The following is a 22,358-nucleotide window of genomic DNA, read 5'->3' on the forward strand; positions in this document are numbered from 1 at the left end:
CTAACTACGATAATTAAGACATAATCATAGCACTTTTTGTTCCTGTGTGTCAATTGCTCTTCCGGCAAGCTTCCGGCAAACTTTCAGCGAACATCCGATGAATTCTCGGCAATGTTCCGGCAGACTCCCGACAAGCTCCTAGACTTTACGACGATATTCTTGGCAAGTTCCGATGTGATTCTTTGGCAAGCTCCTAGACTTCTCGGTTGGTTCTGACAGAACTTCCGACGAACGTCCGGACTTCCGACGAACTCTCGAACTCCCAATGAGATCACGATCTTGACTCTGGCACAACACCTGCTTTATGTCGTACTGTTATCGTAGTTAATCCTACACACTTTTCTCAATATATGGATTAGATCAAACAATTTACAATTGACTTCATCGTCAAAATCCGAGATTTAACAATCTCTTCCTTTTTGACGATGACAATCAATTGATGATGGAGTTAATCTTAACTCCCCCTATCTATATACCATACTTGAGAAAAGATATTCTTAAATTCAAGGCCTTTGAATTCAAGAAACAAACTGATAAGATAAATTTATTAAACTTATCAACATGCACATCATGATTCCTATCATGATCTAACATTCTCAAAATACGATGCTAAGTATTTATCAAAATGATGTTAAGGCATGACATCCATTTTCAAGTATGATATTTCAAATATGAAAGATGACAAAGATAGTAATTCATTATTTTATGGCAAGATATCAATTGTAAAATAACAAGTTAAGCTTTAGATATCTTATTATTTCTCCCCCTTTGTCATCAACAAAAAGGAGAACAATTTAACAATGCAAGTGTGGTAAAAAAAAAATTCAAGCAAGTTTCACACTCAAAAAGTTCTCATTATTAAATATTATCAATATTAAAGCGATAGATTCTATCAACTTCTCCCCCTTTGTCATCACAATTTTGCATAAAGAAGAGGAAAGAAGGTAAGGAGGAAATCCATTAAGAACTAAATTTATGAAATGATTTGAATCAAGTCAAAAATGACAAATAAGTTTTCGTTAAAACATGCTTTCAATTTGACAAAGAGAAGAGATTCATGAAAAGGATCGAGATATTCATATGAAATCAAATCTCCAATCTTGCAAATAATTATCACAGACGAAAATTCATCTTACAAGGATTAAGATATCCATTGTAATTCCTAAAATTTATCTTTTATGAGAAGAATAAGGAAGAATTCATGGGAGAGGAGTATCACATGAAGGAGAAATTCACGAATAAAACTTCATAGTGAGAAGAGCATTACATCAAATCCATTTCTTATTAAAAATTCATAAGAGTGATATCTGTGAGAGATGCATTTGTCAATGACTTCCATGTATCAAACATCAAGATATTTAAATGCACAATCACTTTATGCATGATAAAATATTTTGGCATAGCCTTTCATCACTCTTTGTATGAAATATTATTATTGCATTGTAGCATTTAAAAGTTCACAATATTAAGATATCACAACATCATAAAATTTTCAGCATAGAGTTTTGACATTAAAGTACGAGTTATAACATCGAAGTAAGCATTTTATTGTCATGAAGCACACAACCTTATTTACATCATCATATAAAATTTGCATTATAAGAGGAGAAGATTCGTACTCAAACATCATATAAAACTTGTATGGGAAAATGCATATGGCTCATTGCGCATACTATAAGATCATGATTTAAGTGAGTAATCCAAAAAATCAAGAAAGTCCAAAAACAAATTTTAACAAATTCATGTATTCGGACAAATTAATATTCCTAATTCTCTTCTAATAAAATCAAATTATTTTTCACTTAAAGGCTTTGTAAAAATATTGGCTAATTGATGTTTCGTATCAATAAACTCTAAGATTACATCATGATTATTAACATGATCTCGTATAAAGTGATGCCTAATATCAATATATTTAGTTCTAGAGTATCAAATGAGATTTTTTGTTAAACATATTGCACTTGTGTTATCGCATTTTATAGGAATGTTTTTAAGATGAATCTTATAATCCTCTAAACTGTTTTTCATCCACACAACTTGTGCACAATATGCACTAGCTGTAATGTACTCAGTTTCGGTTGTAGATAGTACAATCGAGTTTTGTTTCTTGGAAGACCAAGAAATAAGTACGTGTTCTAAAAATTGACATGTTCCGAATGTGCTTTTTCTATCTAATCTACATCCAGCAAAATCCATATCAGCATAAGCAATTAGTTCAAAGTTCTCGAATTTTGGATACCATAATCCTAGACTAGTGGTACCTTTAAGATATCTAATAATTCTCGTAACTACTTTAAGATGAGATATCTTAGGATTATATTGAAACCTAGCACAGAGTCTTGCACTAAACATGATATCTGGTCTAGTTGCGGTGAGGTATAGTAAACTTCCTATCATACCCCTATAAGCTTTTTGATCAAAGCTTTCTCTACTTTCATCAATGTCTAACTTAGTGGAGGTACTCATAGGAGTATTGATAGTCTTTAAACTATCCATATTGAACATTTTTAGCAAATCTAAAACATATTTTGTTTAACTAAGAAAAATACAATTACTTAATTTGATTTGTAAGCCTAAAAAGAAAGTTAATTCCCCTATCAAACTCATTTCAAATTCAAGACTCATACTTTTAGCAAATGATCACATAAAGATTTATTCGTGGAACTGAAAATAATATCATCAACATAAATTTGAACAATAAGAAAATTATTTTTAATTTTTTTGATAAACAATGTAGTATCGACCTTGCCTTTAGATAAATTATTTTCGATAAAAAATGAGCTGAGTCTCTCATATTAAGCCCTTGGTGCTTATTTCAATCAATAGAGAATTTTAGTCAATTTAAACACATGATTATGGAGATTATCATTCTCAAATCCGGAAGGTTGTTCAACATAAACTTCTTCAGAAATAAAGTCATTAAGAAAGAACTTTTAACATCCATTTAAAATAACTTAAAAAAAAAAACTTAAAATTGTTACTACTAGCATAGGCAAGGATCATCCTTATGGTTTCTAATCATGCCACAAGAGCGAAGGTTTCTTTATAATCGATACCTTCTTCTTGGTTGAAACACTTGGCTACTAATCTAGCCTTATTTCGAACCATAATACCAAATTCATCTTGCTTGTTTCTAAAGACCTATTTAGTACCAATAACTAAATGGTCATTTGGCCTAGGAACATGCTTCCACACCTCATTTCTCTCAAATTGATTCAACTCTTCTTACATTGTGATAACCCATAAATCATCTTTCAAGGCCTTGTCAATGCATTTTGGTTCAATTTGAGAGAGAAAAGCAGCGTTGGCACAAAAAATTTTAAGAGAAGAACATGTTTGAATCCCTTTTAATGTGTCTCCTATGATTAGCTCCTTAGGATGAGCATCTATATACTTCCATTCCTTGGGTAAGGATATTTCAGAAGAATATGCATCCAAGTTGCTAGATAGAGAAGGGGTTTTATTTAAATTCAAAGCATCAAAATCATTTTTCTTGACTTTGAAAACTTTATTGAAAACAACATGAATAGACTCTTCTATAATTAAAGTTCTTTTATTAAAGATACAAAATACTTTAGAAATAGAAGAATAGCCAAGAAAAATTCCTTCATCGAATTTTGCATTAAATTTTCTTGAGGCATCTTTTTCATTCAAGATAAAACACTTACACTCAAAAACTTTAAAATATGAAATATTTGATTTTTTATTGTTCTACAACTCATAGGGAGTTTTGGCGAGTAATGGTTTTACTAGAACTCTATTCATGATATAGCATGTCGTATTTATGACTTCAGCCCAAAAATATTTGGGTAGGTGATGTTTGTTTAACATGGTTCTAGTCATTTCTTATAAGTTTCTATTTTTTCTTTCTACTACTCTATTTTGTTGAGGATTTCTTGGAGTAGAGAAATTATGATTGTATCCATTAGATTCACAAAATTATTGAAAATCATGGTTTTAAAATTTACCACCGTGATCACTCCGAATTGATGAAATCATAAAACCCTTTTCGTTTTGAACAAGTTTACAAAACTTAGAGAAATACCTAAAGCAATCACTTTTGTGTGTCAAAAAGTAAGTCCATGTGTATCTACTATAATAATCCACGATGACAAATGCGTATTTGCTTCCTCCTAGGCTTGATGTAGTAATTAGTTCGAATAAGTCCATATGGATTAATTGCAATGGCCTAGAGGTGCCTATTTGGTTCTTTGGTTTGAAACTACTTTTTATTTGCTTTCCTAGTTGACATGCATCACATACATTATTTTTGATGAACTTAATGTGAGGAACTCCTCTTATAAGTTCTTTAAATGAAATTTGAGATATTAGTTTCATACTTGAATGACCTAGCCTCCTATGCCAAAGCCAAGCATCATCATTCAAAATCGAAAAACATATTTTATTACAAAGATTATTAATGTCGATAGTGTATATATTATTTTATTTTAGAGCAATCATAGATGTATTTTTGTATAGTTTTTTAATAATGCAAGCATTGGATTCAAATCTAATGATGTATATTTTATCACACAATTGACTAATGCTCAAAAGGTTATACTTTAAGTCATCAACTAATAACATATCTTCAATAGAAAAGGTGGATTTGTTACCTATGGTTTTTTGCCAATGATTTTACCCTTGTTGTTATCTCCAAAAGTGACATATCCTTCGTCTATGCTAGTGAGCTTAGAGAATTGAGATGGATCTCCGGTCATATGCCTTGAGCATCTACTATCAAGGTACCATCTCTTGCTCCTAGCTTGTGACGGTAAACATTTCTACAAAAAAGGATGATTTTTAGGCACCTATTTGACCTTGGGTGCCTCAAAAATTGATCTACATAGCTTATCATGTTGCATTGAGTCATTTGAGATTCTTTTAGGAACCCAAATTAATTTGTGCAGGCTATATTTCTTAAATGAATAATGATAAGCTATATGCCCAAATTTGTAATAAAAGTTATATTTATTTCGGGGTAAAACATGTAAAGTAGGGTCTTTAACAAAGGTGGTTGGATTTTGGTAAGAACTACTCACAAATCCGATTCTGCCTTTTCTATGAACGTGACCCTTGTTGGCAAGGATCATGTTCAAGGACTTGTTACCAACCTTAAACTTTTTAAAGGTTTCTTCGAGTAACAAGTTGTCCTTTCTAAGTGTTTCTACTTCATGGCATTTTATGCAGGGAGCTAAACTATCATCATGCTCAATTTTAGTCTATCAAATCGCTAATAAGAGAGGTATGTTCCTTTTTTAAAGAGTTATACTTTTTACTCAAAGTTCTACATTCATCAAATAATTCATGAAATAAACTTAAAAGCTCATCAAAAAATAAAGTTGCATCTAATGAACTTATTACCTCATCTCCAATAGCCATTAGTGCATAGTGAGCAACTTGCTCGATATTGGTTGGCTCCTCTTCTTTGGATGAACTTGAGTTGTCCCATGTTGCTTTAAGAGCCTTCTTCTTTTTTGGTTGTCTCTTCTTTGCTTGGGGACATTCGCTCTTGTAATGTCCCTGCTTCTTGTATTCATAGCACATCACTTATTCTTTCTTAGGTTCAATTTTATTTTTAGTATCACTTTTAAATTTATTTTTTTTATAAATTTTTTGAATCTTTTTGTTAAGAGTGCGAAGTCTTCATCACTTGAATTTTCTTTCAAGTGGTCTTCTTGAGTTCTTAGAGCCATATCCTTCATTGTTCTTTGGAAGGTTATTCTTTGGCTCTTCATGAGCATTACAAGTCATCTCATAGGTCATTAGTGACCCGATTAGTTCTTTGAGAGGAAAGTTATTTAAATCTTTGGCCTTTTGAACGGCCGTGACTTTAGGGTCCCAACTCTTTAGAAGAGATCTTAAAATTTTATTAACAAGTTCAAAATCCGAGAAACTTTTACCAAGTCCTTTTAGACCATTGACGACATCCGTAAATCAGGTATATATATCTCCAATGGTCTCATTCGGTTTCATCCGAAATAACTCATAAGTGTGCACTAAAAGATTAATTTTCGATTCCTTCACTCTATTGGTGCCTTCATGAGTCACTTCAAGTGTGTGCTAAATATCAAACGCAGTTTCACAAATAGATACATGATTGAACTTGTTTTTATCTAAAGCACAAAACAAGACATTCATAGCCTTAGCGTTTAAAGCGAAAGTCTTCTTCTCCAATTCATTCCAATCGTTCATTAGAAGAGATGACTTTTGAAACCTATTTTCTATGATATTCCATAATTTGAAATCCATTAAAATTAAGAAGATCCTCATTCTAGTCTTCCAATATGTATAATTCGTCCCATTGAACATAGGCGAATGTGTAATTGAATGACCCTCTTGGTTGTCGGCAAATACCATCTCTTTTGGGTTTAAAACCAAATGAGAGTGAAACTTGCTCTGATACCAATTGTTATGATCAAGAGTGGCATTAAGAGGGGGGGTGAATTAGTGCAGCGAAAAACTTTCCCGATTTCAAGTATCATCGTTTCGATTAAAACAGATTCTGACGAAAATAGTTTCGATTCAATCCGTTTCGAAGAGAAATTGAATTTGAAAGCTTTCGTAAAAGTGCAAAGAAAAGATTAAGGAGGTTTGAAGTAATGTAAATTGCATAAATAAAAAGCAAACCAGAATTTAAAATGGTTCAGTCATGTGACCCACATCCACTTTCGGATTCCTCCTCCGTTGAGGTCACCAACATCCACTAAAGGCCTTCTTTCAATAGGTGAAGACCAAACACCTCTTTACAGTGCTTTCTCCTTTTCTCGGATTTAGGAGATAACCCTCACAAGCCTCACTCCTTTTTCTTGGATATTTATAAAGCTAAGAGAGGGAGGGGAGGACTCTTTCTAACTTTTACAACACTTAACACCCTAGAGATTCAAGAAGATGTTTAATACTTTCGTGCCCTTTCATGCAGAAAAGGATGGGGTTTTTATAGGCCCCAATGGCTTCAAAATTGAAGCCAAAAAGTGTCACATCCTCGGATTTCGGGATACTAGCAGTACCACTATCATTACTGGGCGGTACTACCATCGTTGGTCTGACACTGGGTGGTACCACCGCTGGTAGCATTCATTGCCAGTGGTACCACTGCCCAGACAACCTGGGACACTGTCTCCCAGGCGATGCCACCACCGGCCAAGAATTCATGTACTGAATGGGCTACTCAATTCGGCCCAATTCAGCCCTATTAAGGGCCCAATTAGCTCCTAATTAAGTTAGTGGGATTACCTCCCAATCCTAACTTAATTTACGATCTAACTATGATAATTAAGACATAATCATAGTACTTCTTGTTCCTATGCATCAATTGCTCTTTCGGTGAGCTTCCGACGAACTTCCGCTGAACATCCGGTGAACATCTGACGAACTCTCAACAATGTTCCGGTGGACTCCCGGCAAGCTTCTGGACTTCACGACGATCTTCTTGGTAAGTTACGACGAGCTTCTTTAGCAAGCTCCTAGACTTCTCGGTTGGTTCCGACAAAAATTCCAACGAACATCCGGACTTCCGACGAACTCTCGAACTCCCAATGAGATCTCGATCTTGACTCCGGCACAACACCTACTTTATGTCTTACTACTGTCGTAGTTAATCCTACATACTTTTCTCAACATATAGATTAGATCAAACAATTTACAATTGACTTTATCATCAAAATCTGAGATTCAACAATTTTAACAACTTGCATGTGGATGAAAATAATAGGGTGTCCACTTATCTCCTAGGGCATCACATACCCATTATGGATAGTGTAATTTGCAACCTTATAGAAATTCCTGAAAAAAGAAAGGTTGTTACTTTAGAGGATAATGGGACATAGAATCAGTTGGGGCTATATATTCTGAGGCATTAGGCACTATCTTTGGTAAACCAAATTTGTCTATTGTTCTAAAAAGTTATGAACATTTACTACCCTTTAGCATAAAATTACTTCATCATATTGTAATAAGCATTCTACTTCCAAAACAACATCATCATGATGAAGTCAGTCAAACGAAATTAGGAATAATGTATTGGATTATGGAAGGACATAAAAATTGCTTTGGATATCTGATACGACAAAACATGATTGATCTGTCCACAAAAGTTATGATACTTTCATATGGTGGTTTAATTACTAGACTAATGCATGCCCATGACATAGTTATTCTACCTGAAGAAACCTTAAAACTAGATCGATTCAATGGCATCAATAGAAATCTATTAAGAAGATTAAGATATATAGTAAGAAACAAAATTTGGACTAGATTACCCAAGAGGACTGAACCTCCCCCACTTGAACCAAAACTAAAAACACATATATAGGGAAAGTCATTATCCTCCTATTAGTCCCTTTGAGGCAGCACCTCTAGCAGAGCAAGCACCCTCCTCATATATCGATTCAATAGTGACTCAACTAGATCAAATTGAACTACGTCAAGTTCATATCTTAACCGAGATGCAGCAAATTCATCGGCAACTTAATACTTTATTTAGGTATTTTGATTTACCACCACCTGAATAGGTTGTGTATTTTCTTTTACTAATAAAAGGGATTAGGGAACTAAAAAGTACCATGATGAGTTGTACTCTTTAATATACTATATTTCTTATATTCTATGATATACTTTTTGATGTTATGTGTTTTTCAATATTATGATGCGCTTTGGTATAATGCATGCAACACTCTAAGAATTAGGCATGATAAATCTTTTGAATGCATAAATTCCTTGATACATTTTTTGAATTTCTCATATTTTCATAATTTGAGTTTTCTTTTTAAATCAAGATCAATTTTTCTTTCTCGTGATATTTATAAAAGAAAAGATTCGACTCATAGACTTTTGGCATTTACAACTTGATGTGTTATTTTTCATTTGACGATGATGAGTCTTCCTCCTATTTGCAAAAGAAGAGCCTTGATTCATGGATTTTTTATTAATAACTTGATCTTTTATCAATTCCTATGAATCCTTCTTCCTTATATTTACAAAAAAAAGGATTTGATTTATGAAGTTTTATTCATGAATTTTTTATCCTTCATTTAATGATCCTTTCTCATAAATTCTTCCTCACTCTACTTACAAACGAAGAATTTTTATCCATGGACATTTAGTATGTGATAATCATTTACAAGAATAGGGATTTGATTTTTTTTTTTCTGGACATCTTGATCCTTTATAATGAATCCTCTTTCTTTGCTATAGTGGAAACTTATTTCAATGAAACTTAACTTTCATGAATTTGGTTCTTGATTTTTCATGGAGAATGAATTTCTCCATTACTCTTCTTCTTATTTTTATCACAAAGGGAGAAAGAAACAGGTACATCTCAAGAAGAATCAAAAACCTCTTGCACATGTAAAGCAAAAATGCTATCTTGCCCATTTCAAAAAGCAAAAGTAGTTATCATGCAAAGTTTTTGCTTAACTTCTCATTTTTGCTAGCTTTGATAAATTGGTGTAAAATTTACTTCAATAATTTTTAAATACTTGCATTGTTGAATGATTCTCCTTTTTGTTGATGACAAAGGGGGAGAAATGATGATTGGTATCAAAATGTTGATTTAAGCATGAGAAATAATGAATGTTTGGTATCATGAAATGATGATTGGTCTCATGATCAAAATGTTGATTTAAGCATGAGAAATGATGAATGTTTGGTATCATAAAATGATGATTGGTATCATGATCAAAATGTTGATTTAATGCATGAAGTGAAAAATGCTTAAAATTTTAATATCTTCACATTATGTATGATATGCCCAAAATAATGTATCATAAATGCTTTAGTATCATGTGTGATATGCCCAAAATGATGTATCATGAATGCTTTAGTATCATATACCCAAAGTGATGTTGATTTATTTTTGGTATCATGCATGAAGTGAGGATAAAATGTAAGGTTTTGAAATTATGCATGAAAATATAATAATACACAAACATATGAAATTTTGATTTGATATATTATACTCTGATCGAAATTATTTCACTTGAATTCAAAAGTCATGATTCCTTTTGATTCAAGTTTGGTTATCTCAATATGACATATAGATAAGGGGAGTTAAGGTTAACTCCATTATCAATTGATTATCATCATCAAAAAGGGGGAGATTGTTGAATCTCAGATTTTGATAATGAAATCAATTGATAAATTATTGATCTAATCCATATGTTGAGATAAGTGTTGCAGGTTTAACTATGATAATGCATAATACATAAAGCAAATATTGGGCTAGAGTCAAAGATCGGATGATACGCCGAATATTCGGACGATGTGTTGGAAGCTTGCCAAGAGTTCGTCGGGTGTTCGTCGAGAGTTCGTCGGGAGCTCATCGAGAGTTCGTCGGGAGCTCACCGAGAGTTCGTCAGGAGCTCATCAAGAGTTTGTTGGGAGTTCGTTGAGAGTTTATCAAGAGTTCGCCAAAAGCATGCCGAGAGTTCACTAGAAGTTCATCGAGACTTTATCGAAAGAATAATTGACATACTAGATAAAGATTGCTTAGTTAATACCTTAATTATCGTAGTTAGAACTTAGATTGAGTTAGGATTAGGAGGTAATCCCATTAACTCAGTTAGGGACCAATTGGGCCTAATTTAGGGCTGAGTTGGGCCGGATGAAAGGCCCATTCGGCCACTTGGAGCGTTGCCAAGCGGTGACACTACCCAGGGTGGGCGGTGGAACCGCTTGAGGCTCAACCTCCCAGGTGGTATGGGCGATGGTACCGACCAGACTGGGCAGTGGTACCATCGACAAATGTTAGGATCCCTTTATTTTCTAACCTTTTAAATAATGTTTATTGAGTATGTTTAATTCAGTTAGAGTCGGATAGAGTTTATTTAATATTTATTTATTATTAGAGTCCAAGTCCTAGTGGACTTTGGGTGGAACTTTATAAATAATGATGTAATCGTTTCTCTTGGGTAATTAATCAATCAATGAAATATTATTCCAGTTTGTTATGATAAACCCTAGGAGACCGATCCCCTCGAAGTGATCAAGGAGGCTGATCCCCTCGAAGCGATCATTATCAATCCCTTTTCTCCCCTTTCTTCCACGATAAGATCTTAGGATCTTATCATTTGGTATCAGAGCCTTATCATTTCTTTCATTTCTTTTACGATAAGACTTTAGGGTCTTATCATTTGGTATCAGAGCGGCGATCCTTGGCATTCTCGCTGTAGTGTTGTCGTAGCCATAAAAAAAAAAAATTGTGTGAGGAAGGGTGAAGCCAGCAGCCACAAACGCTGATCCTTCTTAACCGAGAAGGAACCTCTACGTCTTGGTCAGCGACCATCGTTGCCCCTTCTCCACCATCGTTGCTACTACCCAGCCAGTAGCCGCCACCACCGCCGCTGCCCCCTTGCTGAAGTTATCTTCATCTTCGGGAAAAGAAAGAAAGAAAGAAAGAAGAAGAAGAAGTCGTAGCCATCCCTACTCCTACCAGACTCCTGCCTCTGGCCAGTCCACCCGCCGCCGCTGCTTCCCGACCGAGGGACCACCACTACTGCTATTGTTGCCTAGCCAGTAGCCACCGCTGCCCCCACCTGGCCAGCGACCTCTCCTTCTCGCTTCCCCATCTCGCTCGAGCGAGAAGGACTACCGGCGCTGTTTCCTAGCCAGTGGATATAGAGCCCCTCCTTGCAGTAGTTGCAGAAACAGAGCTTCCTCTGTTGTCGCAACCCCTCGTCGATCGTAGCCAGCAGACCACCCCATCGCCGCTTCTACCATCGGCGACACTGCCCTAGTCCGCCATTATGCCACTCCCTCCTTGGGTCATAGCCGCAGTCGACAGTTGCCGCAACCCCTCCTTGCAGCAATTGCAAAAACAAAGCTTCCCTTGTTGCCATAGCCCCTCGTAGATCGCAGTCGTGCCTCCAACAGCCACGCCTCCTCTAGCACTCCTCTTCCCCTCAAGCGCCGTCGCCGACCAACCGACCCACCACCGCTGCCAGCCACTGTGCGATGACTATCGCTCGCCTCCCAACCACCGCTCCCCCTTGCTCTGCATCTTTTGTAACCGAAATAGAGCAAGCATAGGCAACTCACCTTGCTGCCCTTGTTTCCAACCGCACCACAGTCGGGGGTCCCCTTGCTGCTGCGAATGTCGGCTGCCGCCATCATCACTACTACTGCCCAGCCAGTGACGACATTGCTCGTCGCCCAGTCGTGATCCTCGCAGCCTCCCCCTTGCTATGGCGACAGAAACAGGGCAAATCACCGATTGCCCTTGTTCCCGCAGTGCCATCGTCGATTACTATTCTCCACTACAATCTCAACCCCGGCCACTTCAAAGCTGCCTCTCCCTTGCTCTACCTCCGCTATCGTAGCTGCCGGATGCCATCATTGCAGCCTCAACCTGACTATTTAGCGATCACTCCCATGAGTCATAACAGTTGCAATCGTCGCCTTCCAGCCCCCGATGCTCTCATCTCATGTAGTGACTGAAACACAGGGCAGCACCTCTTTCTCCTCGACAGCATTGTAGCTACAGTGCAGATGCTCTTGACTAGATATCAAAAACAAGAATTGGGGATTACCGACTTACAATCGTACGCAATGGCTGCTGATAACTCAGTGAAAGCACAAAAGGAAGCATTAGAAATCAAAACTGAGAATCGGCTATAAGAAACCCTTCATGATTTCAAAAAGAGCTTATTGGAGCACTTTAGCGGGTTTCAACAAGATGGAAGCTCAAGTTCTACGTTGAAAAGGGCCCCAGAATGGTGACAAACACTACCCACGCATTAGGGTAGAATTTTCATGATGGGAAGATGGGGATCCGGCTAGTTGGATCTCTAAGACGGAAAATTTTTTTCGTTTTCACAAAACCCCAGAAGAATCTAAGGTAGAAGTGGCCTCAATCTAGCTTGATGGAGATGCGATCCAGTGGTATGATTAGTATGAAACTTTTCACGAAGTTCCTCCATGGGAGTAGTTCAAAAGAGGGCTTCTTGTTTGCTTTGGTCCATCCGAATATGAAAATGTTGATTGCCAGCTTGTCAAAATTTGTCAGACTTCTACAGTGTTAGAATATCATATTAGGTTTGAAAGATTATCAAATCAAGCTAGAGATTGGTTGGACCAACAACTTTTGGATACATTTATTGAAGAGCTTATTCCAGAGATCCAATGTGAAGTTAAGGCTCATCAACCCTGCACTATAATAGTTGTGATTTTATTTGCATATCTATATGAGAAAAAAATTAGCAAAGAAAGATCAGTAAGGGGTTTGTACTAGATGAAAAGTGGAGTATGGAGCACCGATATAAACAAGGGCAACTTCTGATGATTAAACCTATTGGAGAGGAACCGAAAGCTAAGAATGTGGACTCCAATCATGAAGGTATAGATTCTAATAAAGATGTTGGACCTATCATATATACAATGCATGCATTAGCCGACTACTCTAACCTGCAAACTATGGAAGTTGGCGGAACTCTAGAGCATTAGCCTATTATAGTTTTGATTGATACTGGTAGCACTAACAATTTTATGGATAGTGAGACTGTTGATCGATTGGCCCACCACATTGAAGGCTATGACAGATTCGAAATAAAGATCGCTGATGGGCGAATTTTCATTTATGATAGCAAATGTTCAAAGATAAAAGTGATTATAAAGGGCTAGAAGTTTTCTACAATGATTGTTACACTGAAAGACCAAGATATTGCTTATACTAATCAAAAAGTGGAGACCATACTAACTTGATAAATGGGTTGTGATGCGTTATAAATAGCCTATGATTGAAGTGCTGAAAGAGAAGCTCCCCGAGTTTAATGCTGCTTAGCCTTGAGGACAAGGCTGATTTGAAGGAGGCATAATTATTATGATCCCTTTATTTTCTAAGCTTTTGAATAATGTTTATTGAGTATGTTTAATTCAGTTAGAGTCGGATAGAGTTTATTTAATATTTATTTATTATTAGAGTCCAAGTCCTAGTGGACTCTAGGTGGAACTCTATAAATAGTGATGTAATTGTTTCTCTTAGGTAATCAATCAATCAATAAAATATTATTTCAGTTTGTTATAACAAACCCTAAGAGGCCGATCCCCTCGAAGCGATCATTATCATTCCCTTTTCTCCCCTTTCTTCCACGATACGACCTTAGGATCTTATCATTTGGTATCAGGGCCTTATCATTTCTTTCATTTCTTTTATGATAAGACTTTAGGATCTTATCATTTGGTATCAGAGTCTTATCATTTCTTTCATTTCTTTTACGATAAGACTTTAGGGTCTTATCAAATTAATGTTGTCAGGCGATGGTATTGCCCTATCAAGCTATGGTACCGCTAGAGCTTAATCTACGAGTCTCTATCAAGCGGTAGTACCACCAGACTAGGCGGTGGTACCACCCAATGTCAGAGTGTCAAGTGGTGGTACCGCCTAGTAATGGCGGTGGTACCGCCAATACCTCGAAAATCTGAGATGAGACATTTTTTGCTCTAATTTTGAAGTCATTTAATAAGATTGAAAAATAGCTCACCAAGTTTAAAATTACAAAGGGATATAGAAAGTTCACCACCTCAAGGAAATTAAACAATGATATAGAATTGAAAAATAAAAGACTCACCACTCAAGGAAGCATACAAGAGAAACAAAGTTTGAGAGAGAACTGCCAAAGAACTTCTATCAATATCATTAGTTTCTAAATCTATTTCTAACCCCTAAACACTAAAATAAGTACTAGTATATAAAACAATCCTTCATGCATAATTAAGTATTTTATAGTTGGTAACCAACTTCTTTAATGTATTCCTTGGTCATAAAGAAAAGCATCTTGAAATAACTGTAACTTTATCTAAAGAATGTATTAATGAGCTGCCATATTTGAGTGGGTTGAGTTAAAAATTATGAGGCAACATTGTGGGCTGAAAAAAATACCATAGCATCAATAAAGTCCATATGAGTATATTGTAATAAATTAGACATTCTTGTATCATACTAGTTATATGAATCAACTTTAAAAAATTCAGTTTTTAGTATTGAGTTTCAGTATTTTTAGCAATACCAAAAAATGACTATAATATAGTAAAAAAATAGTATAACTAATATTGATCCATAGAATCCTAAAAATTGATCCATAGGAATTATGAGAATCAATCTAATTCGATGGACTGATTCATTATATAAATCGATCCATAGGAAAAAGGAAAGGAAAAAAAGAGAAAAAAAAAATAGATGGGTGGCTATTCATATGCCAAATTAGGCAAAGAATAAAAAGCTATTAGAAAATTTTAAAAAGAGGTATTTTTAGGAAAAAAAAAATCCAAAAATAAGATTTTTTTTCCAAGAAATCATTCTACTTTGTGTCACGCACTACCAAATTTTTTAAATATTTTATTTATGTAATCTCCTTAGTATTTATTGATAAAATCATATTAATTATTATTAATACTTAAGGCTGTGCTATTTTTTATTTTATTTATATATCCCTTTCAAAGTTTGAAAATAATGTTTCCTTTTATCACTATGAAATTTACTATGACGTCAGATACTTGAATTTCTTTATATATGTAACTCTCAGCATCCCAATAAAGATAGAGTAATTACTATTAGTTTAGATATGATTTATAGCTGAATTTAAAATTTTTAATTTTTAAAAAATATAAAATGTTGATTATCACTTAGACTTATTATTTGACTTTTTATTTTTTAAAACTTACTTTAAGAGTCTAAATATGAAAATTATTAATTTAAGATAAATATATGCGATTCTTAAATGGCATTAATGTCAATTTTTCAATATTGATATGTTGAAGTCGGAGTTAAGAACTTTAAGAAAAAAGCTAAGACAATTCAATCAAAATACTTTCATTTAGAATTATGTAAAATAATTTTTAGCATTGATGCTCTACATATAAGGCATGGGCAATTGTAGCTATAAAAAGACTTACCAAGTTTATTTCCTTATAGGACTTGGATAAGAAGAAATAATATTTGAGAAATTATATAATTAAGTATTCTTGAAGGAAGGAGTCTCTTATTGAATCTCGGATTTTGATGATAAAATTAATTGATTGATGAGTTTATGATCTAATCTGCATTTTAAGAAAAATAATGTAGAATTAACTTTGATAAGAAAAAAGTAAAACGATTAAAGCAAGAAGAATCAAACGTTGGGATGGAGTCAAAAATCGGACATCGGGCCGGAAGAATCGGACATTACGCTAAGATCAAATGTTGCGGGAGACAACATGCCGATAGATCGGGAGATACGTTGAAGGTTCGAACGACACGTCGAAAGTTCGTTGGGAGTTCGGATGAACAAACAACATGCCAAACAACTTAAATTTCTTGTCTCGTAATTGTTTAAGTCTTAATTATCATAGTTAGGTCTTAAATTGAGTTAGTTTTGGGTGTAACCCTATTAACTCAATTAGGGACCCTTTGGGCCTGATCTGGGACTGAGTTGGGCTCATTCAGTGACCTATAGTTAGGTCAAGCGGTGGTACCGCTAGAACGTATCAAGTGTACATTTTTCGAAAGACCCGACGATGGTATCGCCCAGACTGGTGGTAGTATCACTAGTACATGGTTTCCCATAAAGTCTAGCGATAGTACCGCCCAGACTAGGTGGTAGTACCATTAGTTGTCAGGGGTACAGGTGGTGGTACCACCCAGTACTAGTGGTAGTACTACTAGTATCCCTGAAACCAGGGATGAGACATTTTTTGGCTCCATTTTTGAAGTCATTTAGGGTCTATAAATATCTCACTCTTGTTTGCTTGAGAAAACAAGAAAAGTGAACAAAAACTCTAGTGATTCTGAATTGTAAAGCTTTGAAAAGTGCTAAGTGTCTCCTCCTCTTTAAGTTTTGGGCTTATTCTAATAGATGTGTGAGACTTGTAAATGTTCTCTCCTAAATATGTAAAAAGGAGAAAGAGTTGTAAAGAGGGTAGTTAGTCTCCGTCCATTGAAAAAAGATCATTAGTGAACATCGATGGCCTCGACGGAAGATGAATCGAGAGTGAACATAGGTCGCGATGACCAACCACTATAAACTCGGTGTACACTTTCTTCCTACTTTTCATTGTCATTACTTATTGATTCAATTATCTATTATTCTCACTTGCTTTCTAAGTTTAAATACTTTCTGATACAAGCTTTATCGAATAAAAATTTTAAATCAATGTTTTTACGAAAGCATTAATTCATCCTCTCCTAATGTCGATATGGTCCTACTAATTAGTATTAGAGCCAGGTTTGCTTGTTAGGGTGGAAGTGTAAAATAATTTTTAGCATTGATGCTCTACATATAAGGCATGGGCAATTGTAGCTATAAAAACACTTACCAAGTTTATTTCCTTAGAGGACTTGGATAAGAAGAAATAATATTTGAGAAATTACATAATTAAGTATTCTTGAAGGAAGGAGTCTCTTATTAAATCTCAGATTTTGATGATAAAATTAATTTATTGATGAGTTTATGATCTAATCTGCATTTTAAGAAAAATAATGTAGGATTAACTTTGATAAGAAAAAAGTAAAACGATTAAAACAAGAAGAATCAAACGTTGGGACGGAGTCAGAAATCAGACATCGGGCCAGAAGAATCGGACATTACGCTAAGATCAAATGTTGCGGGAGACAACATGCCGATAGATCGGGAGATACGTTGAAGGTTCGAACGACACGTCGAAAGTTCGTTGGGAGTTCGGATGAACTAACAACATGCCAAACAACTTAAATTTCTTGTCTCATAATTGTTTAAGTCTTAATTATCATAGTTAGGTCTTAAATTGAGTTAGTTTTGGGTATAACCCTATTAACTCAATTAGGGACCCTTTGGGCCTGATCTGGGACTGAGTTGGTCTCATTCAGTGACCTATAGTTAGGTCAAGCGGTGGTACCGCTAGAACGTATCAAGTGTACATTTTTCGAAAGACCCGACGATGGTATCTCCCAGACTGGTGGTAGTATCACTAATACATGGTTTCCCATAAAGTCTAGCGATAGTACCGCCCAGACTAGGTGGTAGTACCATTAGTTGTAAGGGGTACAGGTGGTGGTACCACCCAGTACTAGTGGTAGTACTACTAGTATCCCTGAAACCAGGGATGAGACATTTTTTGGCTCCATTTTTGAAGTCATTTAGGGTCTATAAATATCTCACTCTTTTTTGCTTGAGAAAACAAGAAAAGTGAACAAAAACTCTAGTGATTCTGAATTGTAAAGCTTTGAAAAGTGCTAAGTGTCTCCTCCTCTTTAAGTTTTGGGCTTATTCTAATAGATGTGTGAGACTTATAAATGTTCTCTCCTAAACATGTAAAAAGGAGAAAGAGTTGTAAAGAGGGTAGTTAGTCTCCGTCCATTGAAAGAAGATCATTAGTGAACATCGATGGCCTCGACGGAAGATGAATCGAGAGTGAACATAGGTCGCGATGACCAACCACTATAAACTCGGTGTACACTTTCTTCCTACTTTTCATTGTCATTACTTATTGATTCAATTATCTATTACTCTCACTTGCTTTCTAAGTTTAAATACTTTCCGATACAAGCTTTATCGAATACAAATTTTAAATCAAGGTTTTTACGAAAGCATTAATTCATCCTCTCCTAATGTTGATACGGTCCTACTAATTAGTATTAGAGCCAGGTTTGCTTGTTAGGGTGGAAGTGAAAAATAATTTTTAGCATTGATGCTCTACATATAAGGCATGGGCAATTGTAGCTATAAAAACACTTACCAAGTTTATTTCCTTAGAGGACTTGGATAAGAAGAAATAATATTTGAGAAATTACATAATTAAGTATTCTTGAAGGAAGGAGTCTCTTATTAAATCTCAGATTTTGATGATAAAATTAATTGATTGATGAGTTTATGATCTAATCTGTATTTTAAGAAAAATAATGTATGATTAACTTTGATAAGAAAAAAGTAAAACGATTAAAGCAAAAAGAATCAAACGTTGGGACGGAGTCAGAAATCAGACATCGGGCCGGAAGAATCGGACATTACGCTAAGATCAAATGTTGCGGGAGACAACATGCCGATAGATCGGGAGATACGTTGAAGGTTCGAACGACACGTCGAAAGTTCGTTGGGAGTTCGGATGAACTAACAACATGCCAAACAACTTAAATTTCTTGTCTTATAATTGTTTAAGTCTTAATTATCATAGTTAGGTCTTAAATTGAGTTAGTTTTGGGTATAACCCTATTAACTCAATTAGGGACCCTTTGGGCTTGATCTGGGACTGAGTTGGGCTCATTCAGTGACCTATAGTTAGGTCAAGCGGTGGTACCGCTAGAACGTATCAAGTGTTAATTTTTCGAAAGACCCGACGGTGGTATCGCCCAGACTGGTGGTAGTATCACTAGTACATGGTTTCCCATAAAGTCTAGCGATAGTACCGCCCAGACTAGGTGGTAGTACCATTAGTTGTCAGGGGTACAGGTGGTGGTACCACCCAGTACTAGTGGTGGTACTACTAGTATCCCTGAAACCAGGGATGAGAAATTTTTTGGCTCCATTTTTGAAGTCATTTAGGGTCTATAAATATCTCACTCTTTTTTGCTTGAGAAAACAAGAAAAGTGAACAAAAACTCTAGTGATTCTGAATTGTAAAACTTTGAAAAGTGCTAAGTGTCTCCTCCTCTTTAAGTTTTGGGCTTATTCTAATAGATGTGTGAGACTTGTAAATGTTCTCTCCTAAACATGTAAAAAGGAGAAAGAGTTGTAAAGAGGGTAGTTAGTCTCCGTCCATTGAAAGAAGATCATTAGTGAACATCGATGGCCTCGACGGAAGATGAATCGAGAGTGAACATAGGTCGCGATGACCAACCACTATAAACTCGGTGTATAATTTCTTCCTACTTTTCATTGTCATTACTTATTGATTCAATTATCTATTACTCTCACTTGCTTTCTAAATTTAAATACTTTCCGATACAAGCTTTATCGAATAAAAATTTTAAATCAATGTTTTTACGAAAGCAATAATTCATCCTCTCCTAATGTCGATACGGTCCTACTAATTAGTATTAAAGCCAGGTTTGCTTGTTAGGGTGGAAGTGTAAAATAATTTTTAGCATTGATGCTCTACATATAAGGCATGGGCAATTGTAGCTATAAAAAGACTTACCAAGTTTATTTCCTTAGAGGACTTGGATAAGAAGAAATAATATTTGAGAAATTACATAATTAAGTATTCTTGAAGGAAGGAGTCTCTTATTAAATCTCAGATTTTGATGATAAAATTAATTGATTGATGAGTTTATGATCTAATCTGCATTTTAAGAAAAATAATGTAGGATTAACTTTGATAAGAAAAAAGTAAAACGATTAAAGCAAAAAGAATCAAACGTTGGGACGGAGTTAGAAATCAGACATCGGGCCGGAAGAATCGGACATTACGCTAAGATCAAATGTTGCGGGAGACAACATGCCGATAGATCGGGAGATACGTTGAAGGTTCGAACGACACGTCGAAAGTTCGTTGGGAGTTCGGATGAACTAACAACATGCCAAACAACTTAAATTTCTTGTCTCGTAATTGTTTAAGTCTTAATTATCATAGTTAGGTCTTAAATTGAGTTAGTTTTGGGTGTAACCCTATTAACTCAATTAGGGACCCTTTGGGCCTGATCTGGGACTGAGTTGGGCTCATTCAGTGACCTATAGTTAGGTCAAGCGGTGGTACTGCTAGAACATATCAAGTGTACATTTTTCGAAAGACCCGACGGTGGTATCGCCCAGACTGGTGGTAGTATCACTAGTACATGGTTTCCCATAAAGTCTAGCGATAGTACCGCCCAGACTAGGTGGTAGTACCATTAGTTGTCAGGGGTACAAGTGGTGGTACCACCCAATACTAGTGGTAGTACTACTAGTATCCCTGAAACCAGGGATGAGACATTTTTTGGCTCTATTTTTGAAGTCATTTAGGGTCTATAAATATCTCACTCTTTTTTGCTTGAGAAAACAAGAAAAGTGAACAAAAACTCTAGTGATTCTGAATTGTAAAGCTTTGAAAAGTGCTAAGTGTCTCCTCCTCTTTAAGTTTTGGGCTTATTCTAATAGATGTGTGAGACTTGTAAATGTTCTCTCCTAAACATGTAAAAAGGAGAAAGAGTTGTAAAGAGGGTAGTTAGTCTCCGTCCATTGAAAGAAGATCATTAGTGAACATCGATGGCCTCGACGGAAGATGAATCGAGAGTGAACATAGGTCGCTATGACCAACCACTATAAACTCGGTGTACACTTTCTTCCTACTTTTCATTGTCATTACTTATTGATTCAATTATCTATTATTCTCACTTGCTTTCTAAGTTTAAATACTTTCCGATACAAGCTTTATCGAATAAAAATTTTAAATCAATGTTTTTACGAAAGCATTAATTCATCCTCTCCTAATGTCGATACGGTCCTACTAATTAGTATTAGAGCCAAGTTTCTCTCGATTGATTTAACATCTAAGAGTGACTAAATAGCTTTTGCTGGTAATGTAGAAGGTCACTCTATTATTACTATCATTTAAGGTTTGCTTGTTAGGGTGGAAGTGGAATCGAATGCTTTGGTGCAGCTGTTTCTTGCGGAGCAAACCTCACATGGAAATGGAACTGGACTGCTTCCTTGTTGCCCGTGATATGATCGTCTTCTTTCTTCCACTCCTACAGCAACAAGTCTTGGCAAAGTCTGATCGTAAACGCCAAGCCCGCACTGCAGCTCAGCCTGTACCGACATAAAGAAGCAGAAGCAACGATATGAGTTACAAAAATGGTGGCTCTCAGCGTGGTCCTCACGGTGGCGGCCTTGTTCTCCTTCTTCCACCTGCAGCTATGAAGCCGAGGCCATGAAGGCGAGAGGCGCAGGCAGCGGACAAACCCATGCTGCCACCACTGCACCAACTCCACCCCGCCGCGGTGCAACAGGTCGTGCCGGCGCTGCGTGGGGCTACCGACGCTAATAGTGTTCAAATGGAATTAGAAAATTGAATCAAATCGAAACCACCTAATTAATTATCCTAATTGATTTAAATTAATTAATCAAACCGACCAAATTAATTAATTTTAAATTATAGACTAACTAACTAAATCGAATTAATTAATTTTAAATTAATAAATCCAAATCGATTCCCAGCGAATCCAACTGGTCACATTGACCCAAAAGATGAAGTCGAACGAACACAAAAGTTTGGTATAAACTTGGTAGGGGCCGCGCGTGCGCGTACCCCCCTATCACAAATTATGACGTCCACTCTCCCACTTGGGGAGATGGTAAGCCAATGCTCCTCCAACGTGCAATGGAGGCCATTGGCTTAGGCCATGAGCCTTCTTGATCGCCCATAGACCCCGTCCAGGTAAGTATGTTACAATCGTAGCACGAATCTTCTTTTAAGCATCTCTGCGTTCTCGCCACCCT

General features: G+C 35.9%; 1 non-coding gene across 1 annotated transcript; it reads right to left on the reverse strand.

The window, feature by feature from the left end:
* Positions 1 to 22,145: 22,145 nt before the first annotated feature.
* LOC135671528 (U1 spliceosomal RNA) lies at positions 22,146 to 22,304 on the reverse strand. The gene has a single exon (XR_010512764.1). It is a non-coding gene; the product is annotated as a U1 spliceosomal RNA (small nuclear RNA).
* Positions 22,305 to 22,358: the final 54 nt, after the last annotated feature.

This window comes from Musa acuminata, unplaced genomic scaffold (genome assembly GCF_036884655.1).
Source record: "Musa acuminata AAA Group cultivar baxijiao unplaced genomic scaffold, Cavendish_Baxijiao_AAA HiC_scaffold_1139, whole genome shotgun sequence".
Lineage (NCBI taxonomy): Eukaryota > Viridiplantae > Streptophyta > Magnoliopsida > Zingiberales > Musaceae > Musa > Musa acuminata.